General features: G+C 50.9%; 1 long non-coding RNA gene across 1 annotated transcript; it reads left to right on the top strand.

Moving 5' to 3' along the window:
• Nucleotides 1-7,427: 7,427 nt before the first annotated feature.
• LOC126941954 (uncharacterized) lies at nt 7,428-12,577 on the top strand. The gene is made up of 4 exons (XR_007721468.1): nt 7,428-7,491; nt 8,911-8,984; nt 11,570-11,714; nt 12,314-12,577. It is a non-coding gene; the product is annotated as an uncharacterized LOC126941954 (long non-coding RNA).
• The last annotated feature ends 416 nt before the right edge of the window (nt 12,578-12,993 follow it).

The raw sequence follows: 12,993 nt of genomic DNA, 5'->3' as shown, positions 1-12,993 counted from the left end.
ATGGAGTGCAGTGGTGCCAGCATGGCTCACTGAAACCTCGAACTCCTGAACTCAAGCGATCCTCCGGCCTCAGCCTCCAGAGTAGCTGAGACTACAAGTGTGCACCACCACCAGGCCTAGCTATTTTTTTTTTTTAAGTAGAGACGAGATCTTGGTATGTTGCCCAGACTGGTCTCAAACTCCTTAGCTCAAGTGATCCTCCTGCCTTGGCCTCCCAAAATGCTGGGATGACAGATAAGAACCACCATGCCCAGCCTGTTCCATCATTTCTTATTGTGGGAACTTAGACAGATGCTTCTCCCTTCCATGCCTCAGTCTTCCCCATCCGTGAATGGGTATAATCATTGTTCCTGATTCTACAGAGAGCCGTGTGTGCAGTTCGCACCCTCTTCTTCCACCTGTCTTTCCTCGAAGGCTGCCTGTCTGCCCACTGCTTTCCCCGAGTCCTGGATTTCTCCCAACCCGGGCCCTTCCTGGTCCCAGGCAGCCACTCACCCAGGCCGGCTGTCCTGGGTCCACCAGGCGTTGCCAAAGACGGCACACTGAGGGCGGGCACCCCGCTGGGCAGCACCTTGTCAGCACTGGGGTTGCCATTGAAGTTGCCACAGAGGCCACAGAGGTGGCCCCGGAACTCAGGCCCCACGCGCACCAACAGCGTATTGTGGCCGTTGAACTGCACCTGGAGCTGGGTGCCCACCTGCAGGAGCACCAGGCCCTGCCACACGCGGGCCACAGGGCCCAGCCGCACCGGGAGGCTCACTGCCTGGCCGTCCACCTGCAGTGCAGGGGAAAAGCTCAGGATCCACCTCCCCCACCACCTTCCACCCCCTAGTGCCGTCCACACGCTCCTCATGACCCCACGGCAGGTAAGGTGTACGAATCTCCGAGCCCAGCTGTCTGCTCCACGCCACCAAGGACCTCACACCTCACACTGCCGAGCTCACCTTAGCCCCTTCCCCTTCCTTTCCCCTCCCTTAGTTTTCTCATCCACCTGCCGAGCTGTAAACCCCAGCGGTATTCTGACAGCTCCCAAATGTCTACCTCCAGCCCTCACCCGTCCTAGAATTCCAGGCATCCGCATCCTGCCGCGCCCCAGCTCTGGGAGAAAAGAGGCACCTCGAACTCCCCACGTTCAACTCTGAACTCCTGATCTTACCCCAAGCCTCTTCTCCCACCTTCTCCATCTCAGGCAGAGGCAGCTCTGTCCAGGACACGGAGTTGGAACCTGCCCTTTCTCTCACCCCACAGCTGATCATTTCAAAATATTTCCAGAATCTAACCATTTCTCACTCCCTCTACTGCCCTCTTCCTGATTCCAACCACTGCCATGTTCTGCCTGAACAATCATGTCAGCCTCCTCTCGTCTACCTGCTCCCCCCAGGTCCTCGGCCATCCGTCCCCTGCATGAAGCCAGAGGGATCTGCTAACACCTGAGTCAGATCAGGGCTCTCCTGGGCTCAGAGCCCTACCCGAAATCCCTGGAACTCCCAACCCATTCTGAGTGAAAGCCAAAGTCCTTACAGTGACCCACAAGGCCCTACAGGATCTGTCCCCATTAACGCTCCAACCTCACCCTACTCTCCCTGGGTGCCTGGGTTTACTCCACTCCAGCCACACTCGCCACTGGCTTCCCTTCCTTTCCCTCCCCTCCCCTCCCCTCCCCTCCCCTTCCCTTCCCTTCCCTCCCTCCCCTCCCCCCCCCCCCCCCCCCTCCCCCCCCTCCCTCCCCTCCCCTTCCCCCTTCCTTTTTTCTTTCTTTCTGTCTTGCTCCATTACCCAGGCTGGAGTGCAATAATGTGATCTCAGCTCACTGCACCTTCTACCTCCCAGGTTCAAGCGATTCTCCTGTCTCAGCCTCCTGAGTAGCTGAAACTACATGTGTGCCACCACTCCCATCTAATTTTTGTATTTTTAGTAGAGACGGGGTTTCACCACATTGGCCAGGATGCTCTCAATCTCTTGACCTCGTGATGTGACTGCCTCAGCCTCCCAAAGTACTTGGATTACAGGCGTGAGCCACCATGCCCAGTCTCTTTCTTTCTTTTTTAAAATTGTATTTTATTTTATTTTAGAGACAGAGCCTCACTCTGTCCCCCAGGCTGAAGTGCAGTGGCACCACCATGGCTCACTGCAGCCTCCAACTCCTGGGCTCAAGTGATCCTCCCACGTCAACCTCCCGAGTAGGTGGGACTACAGGCACGTGCCACCATGCCCGGCTAATTTTTTAATTTTTAATTTTTAGTAGCGATGGGGGGGGTCTCAATATGTTGCCCAGGCTGGCCTTGAACTTCTGGCCTCAAGTGATCCACTTTGGCCTCCTAAACTGCTGGGATTATCCTGTTCTTTCTTCATAAGACTAAGGACATTTCTGCATCTGGACTTTGCACCTAAGGTTCCCTGAGCCTGCAGGGCTCTTCCCTCATTGCTCATAAGGCTTCTCCTTCCCTCCAGCAAGTCTCTGCTCCAAAGTCACCTCCTCAATGAGGCCTTTCCTGCTCACTCTGTTTAAAAATTATAACTCCCACCCCATACGCACATGCACTCCTGATTCTCCTTTCCAGCTTTATTTTTCTAGGACTTATCACCATCTGAAATATTATGTATTTATTTTTTTACTGTCTCTCACTATTATAATGTGCACTCTAGGAGAGAAGAGACCTGTCTCTTTTGTTCTCTGCTGTGTCTCCAGGGCCTAGAACAGGGCCTGCTACAAAGCAGATACTCAGAAAAATGTTGTGAATGGATGGATGAAAGGATGGATAAGTGGATAGATGGATGGATGGATAAGTGGATGGATGGAAGGATGGATGAGTGGATGGATGGATGGATGGATGAGTGGATGGATGGATGAATGGATGGATGGATGGATGGATGGATAAGTGGATGGATGAAAGGATGGATGAGTGGATGGATAGATGGATGGATGAGTGGATGGGTGGATGGATGGATGAGTGGATGGATGAAAGGATGGATGAGTGTATGGATGGATGGATGGATGGATGAATGGATGAATGGATGGAAGGATGGATGAGTGGATGGATGGATGGATGGATGGATGGATGGATGGATGGATGGATGGATGAGTGGATGGATGGATGGATGGATGAATGGATGGAAGGATGGATGAGTGGATGGATGATAGATGGATGAATGGATGGATGGCATGGGCCAGGTGGTAGGTGCAGGTGCCCTGGAAGTGGGCTATGGCCCCATTGAAGGTGAAGTAATGAGGGTCTCCAGTGGCCACGCAGGTGCCCAGGGGGCTCTGGCAACCCAGCTGGCTGCCCTGCAGACCACAGATCTCCCCAGTGGGGCAGCACGCCGGGCTGCAGCAGAAATGCCCTGTTCCATCACAGCTGCAGCGGCGGTGGGTGCATCGGTTCAGCCAGACCAGGTCCCCCACCTGGGGAGAGAGGCCAGATCAGCTTGCCCTGCCCAGCCCAGCCCAGGTGGACCCAAGCAGGGCCTCGTGGAGGCCCGAGGCTGGCCTGGCAGCTGACCCAGAAGAGCAAAGGCTCAGGGGCTGGCTCAGCATGGGATGGGCATGAATGCCATGCCCAGAGTCAACAACTGGGGTCTGACCGTCACGACAGGCTACTGCCTTACCCAGAGGGCAGCAAACTTGTGACACCTGTTTTCTCTTAGTGGAAAGCACGGCCTAGTGGTTAGCAGCACAGTTTTGGGATCAGAGAGACCTGGAGTCCAGACCTAGCTCTGTCCCTTGAGATCTCTGTGCATCTTGTAGCCTCAGTTTACCCCTCTGCACATTGGGGCAATCAAAGGCTGTTTGAAGGTCAGTGCGGTCATACGCCTGAGGCTCTCACCACCCCGCTAGCCTACAGTAACCAAGTTCTTGACATATATCTGATACCTTTATTAATAACATGCTGGCCCAGTGCTCAGGGCATAATATGCACTCAGAAAATATTACCTTTGATCCTGATGACAGGATTACACACGCAGCAAAGGACCAAAATATGTTCACAATGGTTATCATTATAGATCATTGAGTGGTTAGCACAGGAACGCAGCAAATGCCTGGTACATACTAGCCATTATTGTTAATATCACCATTATTTTATTTTATTTTATTTTTATTTATTTATTTATTTTTTTTTTGAGACGGAGTCTCGCTCTGTCGCCCAGGCTGGAGTGCAGTGGCCGGATCTCAGCTCACTGCAAGCTCCGACTCCCGGGTTTACGCCATTCTCCTTTCTCAGCCTCCCAAGTAGCTGGGACTACAGGCGCCCGCCACCTTGCCCGGCTAGTTTTTTGTATTTTTTAGTAGAGACGAGGTTTCACCGTGTTAGCCAGGATGGTCTCGATCTCCTGACCTCGTGATCCGCCCGTCTCGGCCTCCCAAAGTGCTGGGATTACAGGCTTGAGCCACCGCGCCCGGCCAATATCACCATTATTTTAATATGCTTACACAAGGCACATTGTAAATGCCCAAATTCTTCATATATTAGCCATTATTATTATTACTATTCATAAAATGCTTAGCCCAGGTATGAACACAAAGTAAATATCCAACACATTGTATTTCATTTTATTTTATTTGTTTACTTTTTGAGATGCAGTCTTGCTCTGTCACCCAGGCTGGAGTGCAGTGGTGTTAGCTCACTACAACCTCTGCCTCCCAGGTTCAAGCGATTCTTGTGCCTCAGCCTCCCAAGTAGCTGAGACTACAGGCATGTGCCACCATGCCCGGCTTAATTTTGTATTTTTCAGTAGAGACAGGGTTTCGACATGTTGCCTAGGCTGGTCTCCAACTCCTGACCTCAAATGATCCATCCACCTTGGCCTCCCACAGTGCTGGGATTACAAGTGTGAGTCACTGTGCCCAGGCCCCAATACATTTTAATTTTTTTTTTTTTTTTTTTTGAGACGAAGTCTCCTTCTTGTCCCCCAGGCTGGAGTGCAATGGCGCAATCTCGGCTCACTGCAACCTCTGCCTCCCGGGTTCAAGCAATTCTCCTGCCTCAAGCCCCCGAGTAGCTGGGATTACAGGCGCCTGCCACTAAGGGAGGAGACCACCACTCATGCTGTCTTATGCCCAACTTCTGCTTCCAAAGAAAGAAGAAGTAAAAACTAAAAGGCAGAAATGGAATCCACAGGCAGACAGCCCAGTGCCACACCCTGGGCCTGGCAGTTAAAGATTGACCCCTGACCTAATCGGTTATGTTATCTATAGATTACAGACATTGTATAGAAAAGCACTGTGAAAATCCCTGTTCCTGTTCTGTTTCATTCTTACCAGTGCATGCAGCCTCCAGTCACGTACCCACTGCTTGCTCAATCAGTCACGACCCTCTCACGCAGACCCCCTTAGAGCTGTGAGCCCTTAAAAGGGACAGGAATTGCTCACTCAGGGAGTTTGGTTTTTGAGACGTGAGTCTTGCCAATGCTCCTGGCTGAATAAAGCCCTTCCTTCTTTTGGTCGGTGTCTGAGGGATTTTGTCTGCAGCTAGTCCTGCTACACCACCACACCCAGCTAATTTTTGTATTTTAGTAGAGACGGGTTTCACCATGTTGGCCAGGTTGGTCTAGAACTCCTGACCTCAGGTGATCCACCCACCTTGGGATAAAGGAATAAAGCCCTTCCTTCTTTTGGTCGGTGTCTGAGGGGTTTTGTCTGCAGCTAGTCCTGCTACACCACCACACCCAGCTAATTTTTGTATTTTAGTAGAGACGGGTTTCACCATGTTGGCCAGGTTGGTCTAGAACTCCTGACCTCAGGTGATCCACCCACCTTGGCTTCCCAAAGTTCTGGGATTATTGGCGTGAGCTACCATGCCTGGCCACATTTTATTTTTTATTTTATTTTTATTTTTATTTTTTGACGGAGTCTCACTCTTATCACCCAGGCTGGAGTACAACAGCTCACAGAAACCTCTGCCTCCCAGGTTCAAGCAATTCTCCTGCCTCAGCCTCCCGAGTAGCTGGGATTACAGCATCTGCCACCATGCCCTGCTAATTTTTGTATTTCTGTAGAGACAGGGTCTCACCATGTTGGCCAGGCTGGTCTCGAACTCCCAGCCTCAGGTGATCCACCTGCCTCAGCCTCCCAAAGTGTTGGGATTACAGGCGTGAACCACCGCTCCCAGCCCACATTTTAATTATTATTAGTAGTAGTATGGGACCTGATGTGTGATCACTATTCAAATGTTGGCCATCAAAATAATACAAACGGTTTGGGTGTGGTGACTGACGCCTGTAATCCTAGTACTTTGCGAGGCTGAGGCAGAAGGGTACCTTGAGGTCAGGAGTTTGAGACCAGCCTAGGCAATACAGTGAGGCCTCATCTCTACAAAAAATTTAAAAATTAGCCAGGCATGGTGGCACGCAACTGAAGTCCCAGCTACTCAGGTGGCTGAAGGGGAGGATCATTTGAGCCAGGGAGTTTGAGGCTGCAGTGAGCTAAGATGACGCCCCTGCACTCTAGCCCCAGCAACAGAGCAAGACCCTATCTCAAATAATAATAATAATAATAATAATAATAAAAATAAAATACATAAATAAATGAATAAAAATAAATAAAAATAAAAAATAAAAAAATAGAAAATAGCACTGACCACAATACTAAAACATGTAGGACAGAGTCTTGTACCCATTAATGATAAATAAAATGAGCTGTTTTGATTATTGTTATTATTACTACTATTACATTGCCAAAGTGTGTAGTGGGGGCCATGCACTCAATAAATAATGGCTAATATTTTAAAAAGTCAATAGTGCTAACAGTAATAATAATAATACATATATTTTTTGAGACAGAGTCTGGCTCTGTTGCCCAGGTTGGAGTACGGTGGAGCCATCTCGGCTCACTGCAGCTTCCTCCTCCCGGGCTCAAGCGATTCTCCTGCCTCAACCTTCCAAGTAGCTGGGATTACAGCCGTGGGCCACAACATGCAGCTAATTTTTGTATTTTTAGTAGAGACGGAGTTTCACCATGTTGGCCAGGCTGGTCTCAAACTCCTGACCTCAGGTGATCCGCCGGCCTCGGCCTCCCAAAGTGCTGGGATTACAGGCGTGAGTCACCGCACCCAGCCAATAATAATATTATTAAGCACTTAGCACACAGGTAATGACCTTAGTAATTAGTAGCAGTATTGGAATCATCAGTAATAAAGCAGGTCAACACATTGTGAACCCACAATGTGCCATCCGCACAATTGAATATAGGTGTCCCGGATTGGGCGCCCATCCCTGGCATGTTTTGGGGGCTCCCTGACCCCCATGATGGAACGAACGCCTCACAACAGCAAGACTCTGCCCCCAGCTCACCTGGTAGGAGGGGCCGCCGTGCGCGGAGCCGCACTCCTCCGGGCGCGCGCACCTGGCCCTTGGCCACAGGTGCGCGTTATCGCAGGCTGCCCTGGGAGCAGGCAGGGCGGCCGCGGGGCGGAAGCAGCGCCGCGGGGGACGCAGAGCTGGTAGCTACTGTGCTTCGGACACGTGGCGGCTGTGCAGGGAGGAGAAACGGCGCGGGTAAGGAAACAGGATCTGCAGGCCACACTTGCCCAACTCCCTGACCGCGTGCTTAAAATCCCGGCTCTGTAGTGGTGCTTAACCTCTCCAGAACTCCGTACCCATCTCTCCAAAAAGAGTACTGACCTCAAACTGGCTTTGAAGGTTAAGCAAGTTAAAATAAATTAAGTGGTTGGGACAGCGCCCAGCACCCTGGCAGCCCTGGATAAATGCCACCTATTGTTATTCCAGAAATAACCCCTAGGTGGCCCACCTTTCTCACTCCAAGAACACTGTCTTACCCCCACTCCCCTACTCCAAACCCTTTGAGGGTTCCCTACGGCCCAGGTGTCAGAGATTCACATTTGGCTCTAATATAGGTGGGTTAGGACCTGGTTTTAGGGGTGTCCTGACCCCCAGGATGGTACCGGACAGGCTTTTGTTGCCTGTTGGTTGAGCAAGAAAGCGGCACCTTCCACCCCCACCCCGTAGAACATGACCTTGCCCCTATTGCGCACCTAATGTTGGAACCAGCTAGGAACCCTTAATGGGCAAGCATCAGAGGCCAGCAAAGCTTTGGTGCAAGGGAGGAAAGCAGGATGTTTTAGGAACAATCAGAAAAATCTGAACATGGACTAGGCTTTTCATGACATCTGGGAATTACTGCTTATTTTATTAGGTGTGAGCAAATCACAGCAGGTTGTTTTGTTTGTTTGTTTTGTCTTTGTTTTTTGAGACGGAGTTTCGCTCTTATTGCCCAGGCTGGAGTGCAATGGCACTATCTCGGCTCACTACAACCTCCGCCTCCCAGGTTCAAGCGATCCTCCTGCCTCAGCCTCCTGAGTAGCTGGGATTACAGGCATGTACCACCACGCCCGGCTAATTTTGTATTTTTAGTAGAGACGGGGTTTCTTCATGTTGGTCGGGTTGGTCTCGAACTCCCGACCTCAGGTGATCTGCCTGCCTCGGCCTCCCAAAGTGCTGGGATTACAGGCATGAGCGTGAGCCCCGCACCCGGCCGCAGCAGGTTTTTTTCTTTTTAAAAGTCCTAATCTATTAGAAAATCATGCTGGAGTATTTACAGGTTTACACGATGTCTGGGATTCGCTTTACACAAAATAAATCAATAAGGGAGGGGTGGAGGTGGACACAGGTGGGCCACAACTTGGCTGTTGTTGAGGCTGCCTTCTGGGTACAGGGGCATTCAATAGGTTATTCTCTCTACTTTTATGTTGAAATTTTCCATAATAGTTAAATAAGAAAGAAAGAATTGGAGGATATGGCTATTAACAAAACTTGTCTCTGGAGAAAGAAAGTCTTGGTTCAAGTCTCAACTCTGTCTGTTGTGATTAGCTGTGGACAAATGGCTTTACCTCTGGGAGCCTCTGTTTTCCCATATGTAAAATGGGAATAATAACAGTTATTGCCTCTCACTTGCAGGGTGGTTCTGAGACCGTGGTGGCAAGAGGTACACAGAGCCTTCGGCCCCATGCCTGGAACATTGTAGATGTTCAGTAAGTATTAGCAGTTGTTGGGATTATTATTGTGGCATCTCAAGTCAGGCTTTCTGAGGGTGGAAAAGGACATCCCCTTGATGTCAGGGATCCAGTCACCCCAGGGTGGTATTCAAAATACATAGCGGACTGGTGCCATGGCTCATGCCTGTAATCCCAGCACTTTGGGAGGCTGAGGTAGGTGGATCACCTGAGGTCAGGAGTTCAAGACCAGCCTGGCCAACATGGTGAAACCCCATCTCTACTAAAAATACAAAAAATTAGCTGGGTGTGGTGGTGGGCACCTGTAATCCCAGCTACTTGGGAGGCTGAGGCAGGAGAATGGTTTGAACCCAGGAGGTAGAGGCTGCAGTGAGCTAAGAACATGTCACTGCACTCCAGCCTGGGCAACAGAGTGAGACTCTGTCTCAAAAACAAAAACAAAAAAAATAGCAATCAGTAGCAAACAGGCCCCCTACCAATCCACATGCATCCAGCTGGAGCCTAGGAGGAGGGCCCGGAAGACCTTCCCCGTGCTGGAATTGGAATATTGGAAGTGGCTGGGGCACTCAGGCAGCCCAGGAGGGCGGAAGGATGTCAGTCTGTGTGTGGCCGTACAGAGCATGCAGATGAATTCCTGCCCTGCTCAACCATGACTCGCCACAGAAGGAAGAACTCCTCCCGTGCCTGAAGGTGACGTTGGCGCCCTGGCAGATGGCGGCATATGTCTGCACGGCCAGGCAGAGGATGTGGTCGTTGCCTCCGGCAAGACGCAAGTCATCGACACAGCTGGAAACATACGAGTCTGGGTTGATCTCCCAGTGGCAGTGGCTGAAGCATCCCTGGGGGTCCTGTAGGAGCCAGCACTGCCTCCTGGCTGACACAATCTGCCCCTGGTCATTGCAGACTGAGACTGGACAGGCAGCCCCACAGTTGTCCCTACAAGCCTTGCTCTGCTTCTCCAAGGTAATGTCAGCCTCAGCGTCGTCACTGGGGTCGCTGTTGAAGTTGCCGCAGAGCCCACAGGTGTGACCCTCGTAGAGGTAGGGCAGGGTGAGGGTGAGGCTGTAGGTGAGATCTGTGCTGAGCCAGTGGCCAGAGTCCCACTGCAGCAGGGAGAAGAGGCCATTCCAGTGGACAGCAAGGCTGCCCCCATTCAGACTTACGGGGAGCGCTGTTGTCTCACCATTTACCTAAGGAGCAGGCAGAATCAAAGGAAGGCTTGGGGGCATAGGACCACAGTTGGGTCAGTGTTGCTTGGCACATAGTAGGTGTTCAAATACATGTAAAAATGTTGGTATATTTTTGATATAGGGTCTCACTCTATGCCCCAGGCTGGATGCAGTGGCATGATCATGGCTCACTGCAGCCTCGAACTCCTGGGTTCGTGCGATCTTCCCACCTCAGCCTCCTAAGTAGCTGGGACTATGGGCATGTGCCAAGACACCCAGCTAATTCTTTTTCAGAGACGTGGTCTTGCTGTATTGCCTGCTTGAGACAGGCTAGTCTTGAACTCCCGAGCTCAAGGGATCCACCCGCCTTGGCCTCTCAAAGTGTTAGGATAACAGATGTGAGCCACTGCACCTGGCCCAAATACATGTAAAACATTTTTTTTTTTTTTTTTGAGACGGAGTCTCGCTTTGTCGCCCAGGCTGAAGTGCAGTGGCCGGATCTCAGCTCACTGCAAGCTCCGCCTCCCGGGTTTACGCCATTCTCCTGCCTCAGCCTCCCGAGTAGCTGGGACTACAGGCGCCCACCACCTCGCCCGGCTAGTTTTTTTTTGTATTTTTAGTAGAGACAGGGTTTCACCATATTAGCCAGGATGGTCTCGATCTCCTGACCTCGTGATCCGCCCGTCTCGGCCTCCCAAAGTGCTGGGATTACAGGCTTGAGCCACCGCGCCCGGCCACATGTAAAACATTTTTAGATGATGGAACAAAGACAGAATTATAATAGCGACCATCTCTTGTTTTATCCTGCTCTGCATTCATTTCTCCTTTCTCTGGATTTCCCTGAGAACTCCCCCCTCCAAAATCAATCCATGTGGTTCACAGAAAGTCAACCCCACCCTAACTTCCAGCACATGACCCAGGCCCAGCCAATCAGCTAGTCCACCAGGGATTCAGGGGTGGTCACATGACTCAAGCTGGGCCAATGAGGGACACTTTTCTTCCAGTGACATTTGCTAACCTGGCAGCTGTCCTTGTCCCTACAAGGTGGGATGGGATGTTGCATGTCTGAAAATGAAGGAAAGGAGAGCCCAGAAATTGAGACAGATTTGAGACATATTGTTCAAGCATCTGGATCCAGCTATGCCTGAATCCATACACCTATAGTTTTTTTTCAATTGTGTAAATCAATAATTCTTTTTTTTTTTTCTTAAGCTGGTCTGAGAGTGTTTCTGTTATTTTAACTGAATGCATCTGATGGATATAGTCAAAAATGGGTGTATAATCAGGGAATAGAGGTAAAATGTAGAAATAATGGAGACAGAATAAGTTTTTCCCTTGGGGCTATGGGTTTGGGTGAAGGGTTGGGGTTCCTAGGAACGACATGTCCCCAAAGCTGGTGCTTACCTGAGCCATGCCTGGGCTGTCCCTCCGCAGGTGGACCTGGGTGCCATTAACCTGGACAGACACCTCCATGATAAGCGTGAGGGGGCTGCTGGATCTGTTCTCCTTTCCCAGCTGTACCCTGAAGAACGGCAGTGAGCTGGAGGAGCCACAGGATTCGGCAAAGACAGACACACAGGTACCCGAGGACTCAACAGTTTTCCCATCAAAGGTGATGATGTGTGAGTGCCCAGCTGCTTGGCAGGTGCCACGGGAGAGCAGGTGGCACCCAAAGATGCCCCTGAGGGTCCCACATCTCTGCCCTGGCCCACAGGAGGAGGGGGAACAGCACATGGCGTGGGTGGAAGCCTCACGGTGGCAGAATTGCTCCCAGTGCTCCCCAGCCCAGAAGGCCTCCCTGGCCGGGTGGTACCTGCCTCCAGTGGAGCAGCCGCACTGGATGGGGGACACACAGTCCGTGCCACTGAGCACAGACCCTGGGTCACACTGGCAGCCATCCTGGCATGGTGTTGGGCAGCTGTCGGGCAGGGCAGGCTCGGTGCAGGAGCTGGGACAGGAGAAGCCACACAGCTCGTAGTGGCTGTAGCGGGGACAGGTCAGCTCTGGAGGAACACAAGTCATTCAATGCAAGGACGTCAACTCTCTGCCCTACGTTCAAATTATGTTCCCTGCTATCTCCCCAGAGCCCAGCTCATGGCAAACCTCAATGCATATTTGTTGGAAGAATTAATGAATATATCGAAGCCTTCTCTATAGCACATATTTGTTCAACTTTAGCATCCACTATATGCCAGGATCATCCCAGGGCCTGGGGACACAGCAATGACCAAGACAGAGATCCCTGACCTCGTGAAACAGATGTTCTAGTGAGACATTGACAGGCTACACCCCGGGGCCCAAATCTGGCCCTCCACCTGTTTTGGCACAGCCTACAATCCAAGAATAGTCCTTACATGTTTAAGTGGTTAGAAAAAAAGAAACCAAAAGAAGAAATTTTGTGAGGTGTGAAAATCATGTAAAATTCAAATTCCAATGTCTATAAATAATGTCCTAATGGAAGCCAGCTTGTCGGTTCGTGTATTGTCTGTGACTGTTCTTGTGTTACAACAGAAGCTTTGTGTAGTTGTGGCAGAGTGTGGCCCTGAAAGCCTAAAATATTTATTATCTGGCCTTTTATCATAAAAGTATGCTGACCTGTTCTAGAGTGGGGAAATGGGCAACAAACTAGCAATAAATAAAAGATAATTTCAGATTGAGAAACTGGGTCAGATCTGTGTTACCCAGCTTTAGGTAGCACAGAGTGGCCAAGCCCCATGGGCTGATTTGAGGACAGTGGCTAGGGAGGCCTTTCTGCAGAGGTGACATTGGAGCCGAGGCCTGAATGATGGAAGGAGCCAGCCATGTGTATGTCTGGGAAAGAGCATTCCAGGCCGGGGGGACAGCAGATGCAAAGGCCC

The sequence above is a fragment of the Macaca thibetana genome, chromosome 19 (assembly GCF_024542745.1).
Source record: "Macaca thibetana thibetana isolate TM-01 chromosome 19, ASM2454274v1, whole genome shotgun sequence".
NCBI classification, from domain to species: Eukaryota; Metazoa; Chordata; class Mammalia; order Primates; family Cercopithecidae; genus Macaca; species Macaca thibetana.
Note: the sequence above shows the minus strand (reverse complement) of the source record. Positions and strands in the feature narration are given on the sequence as shown.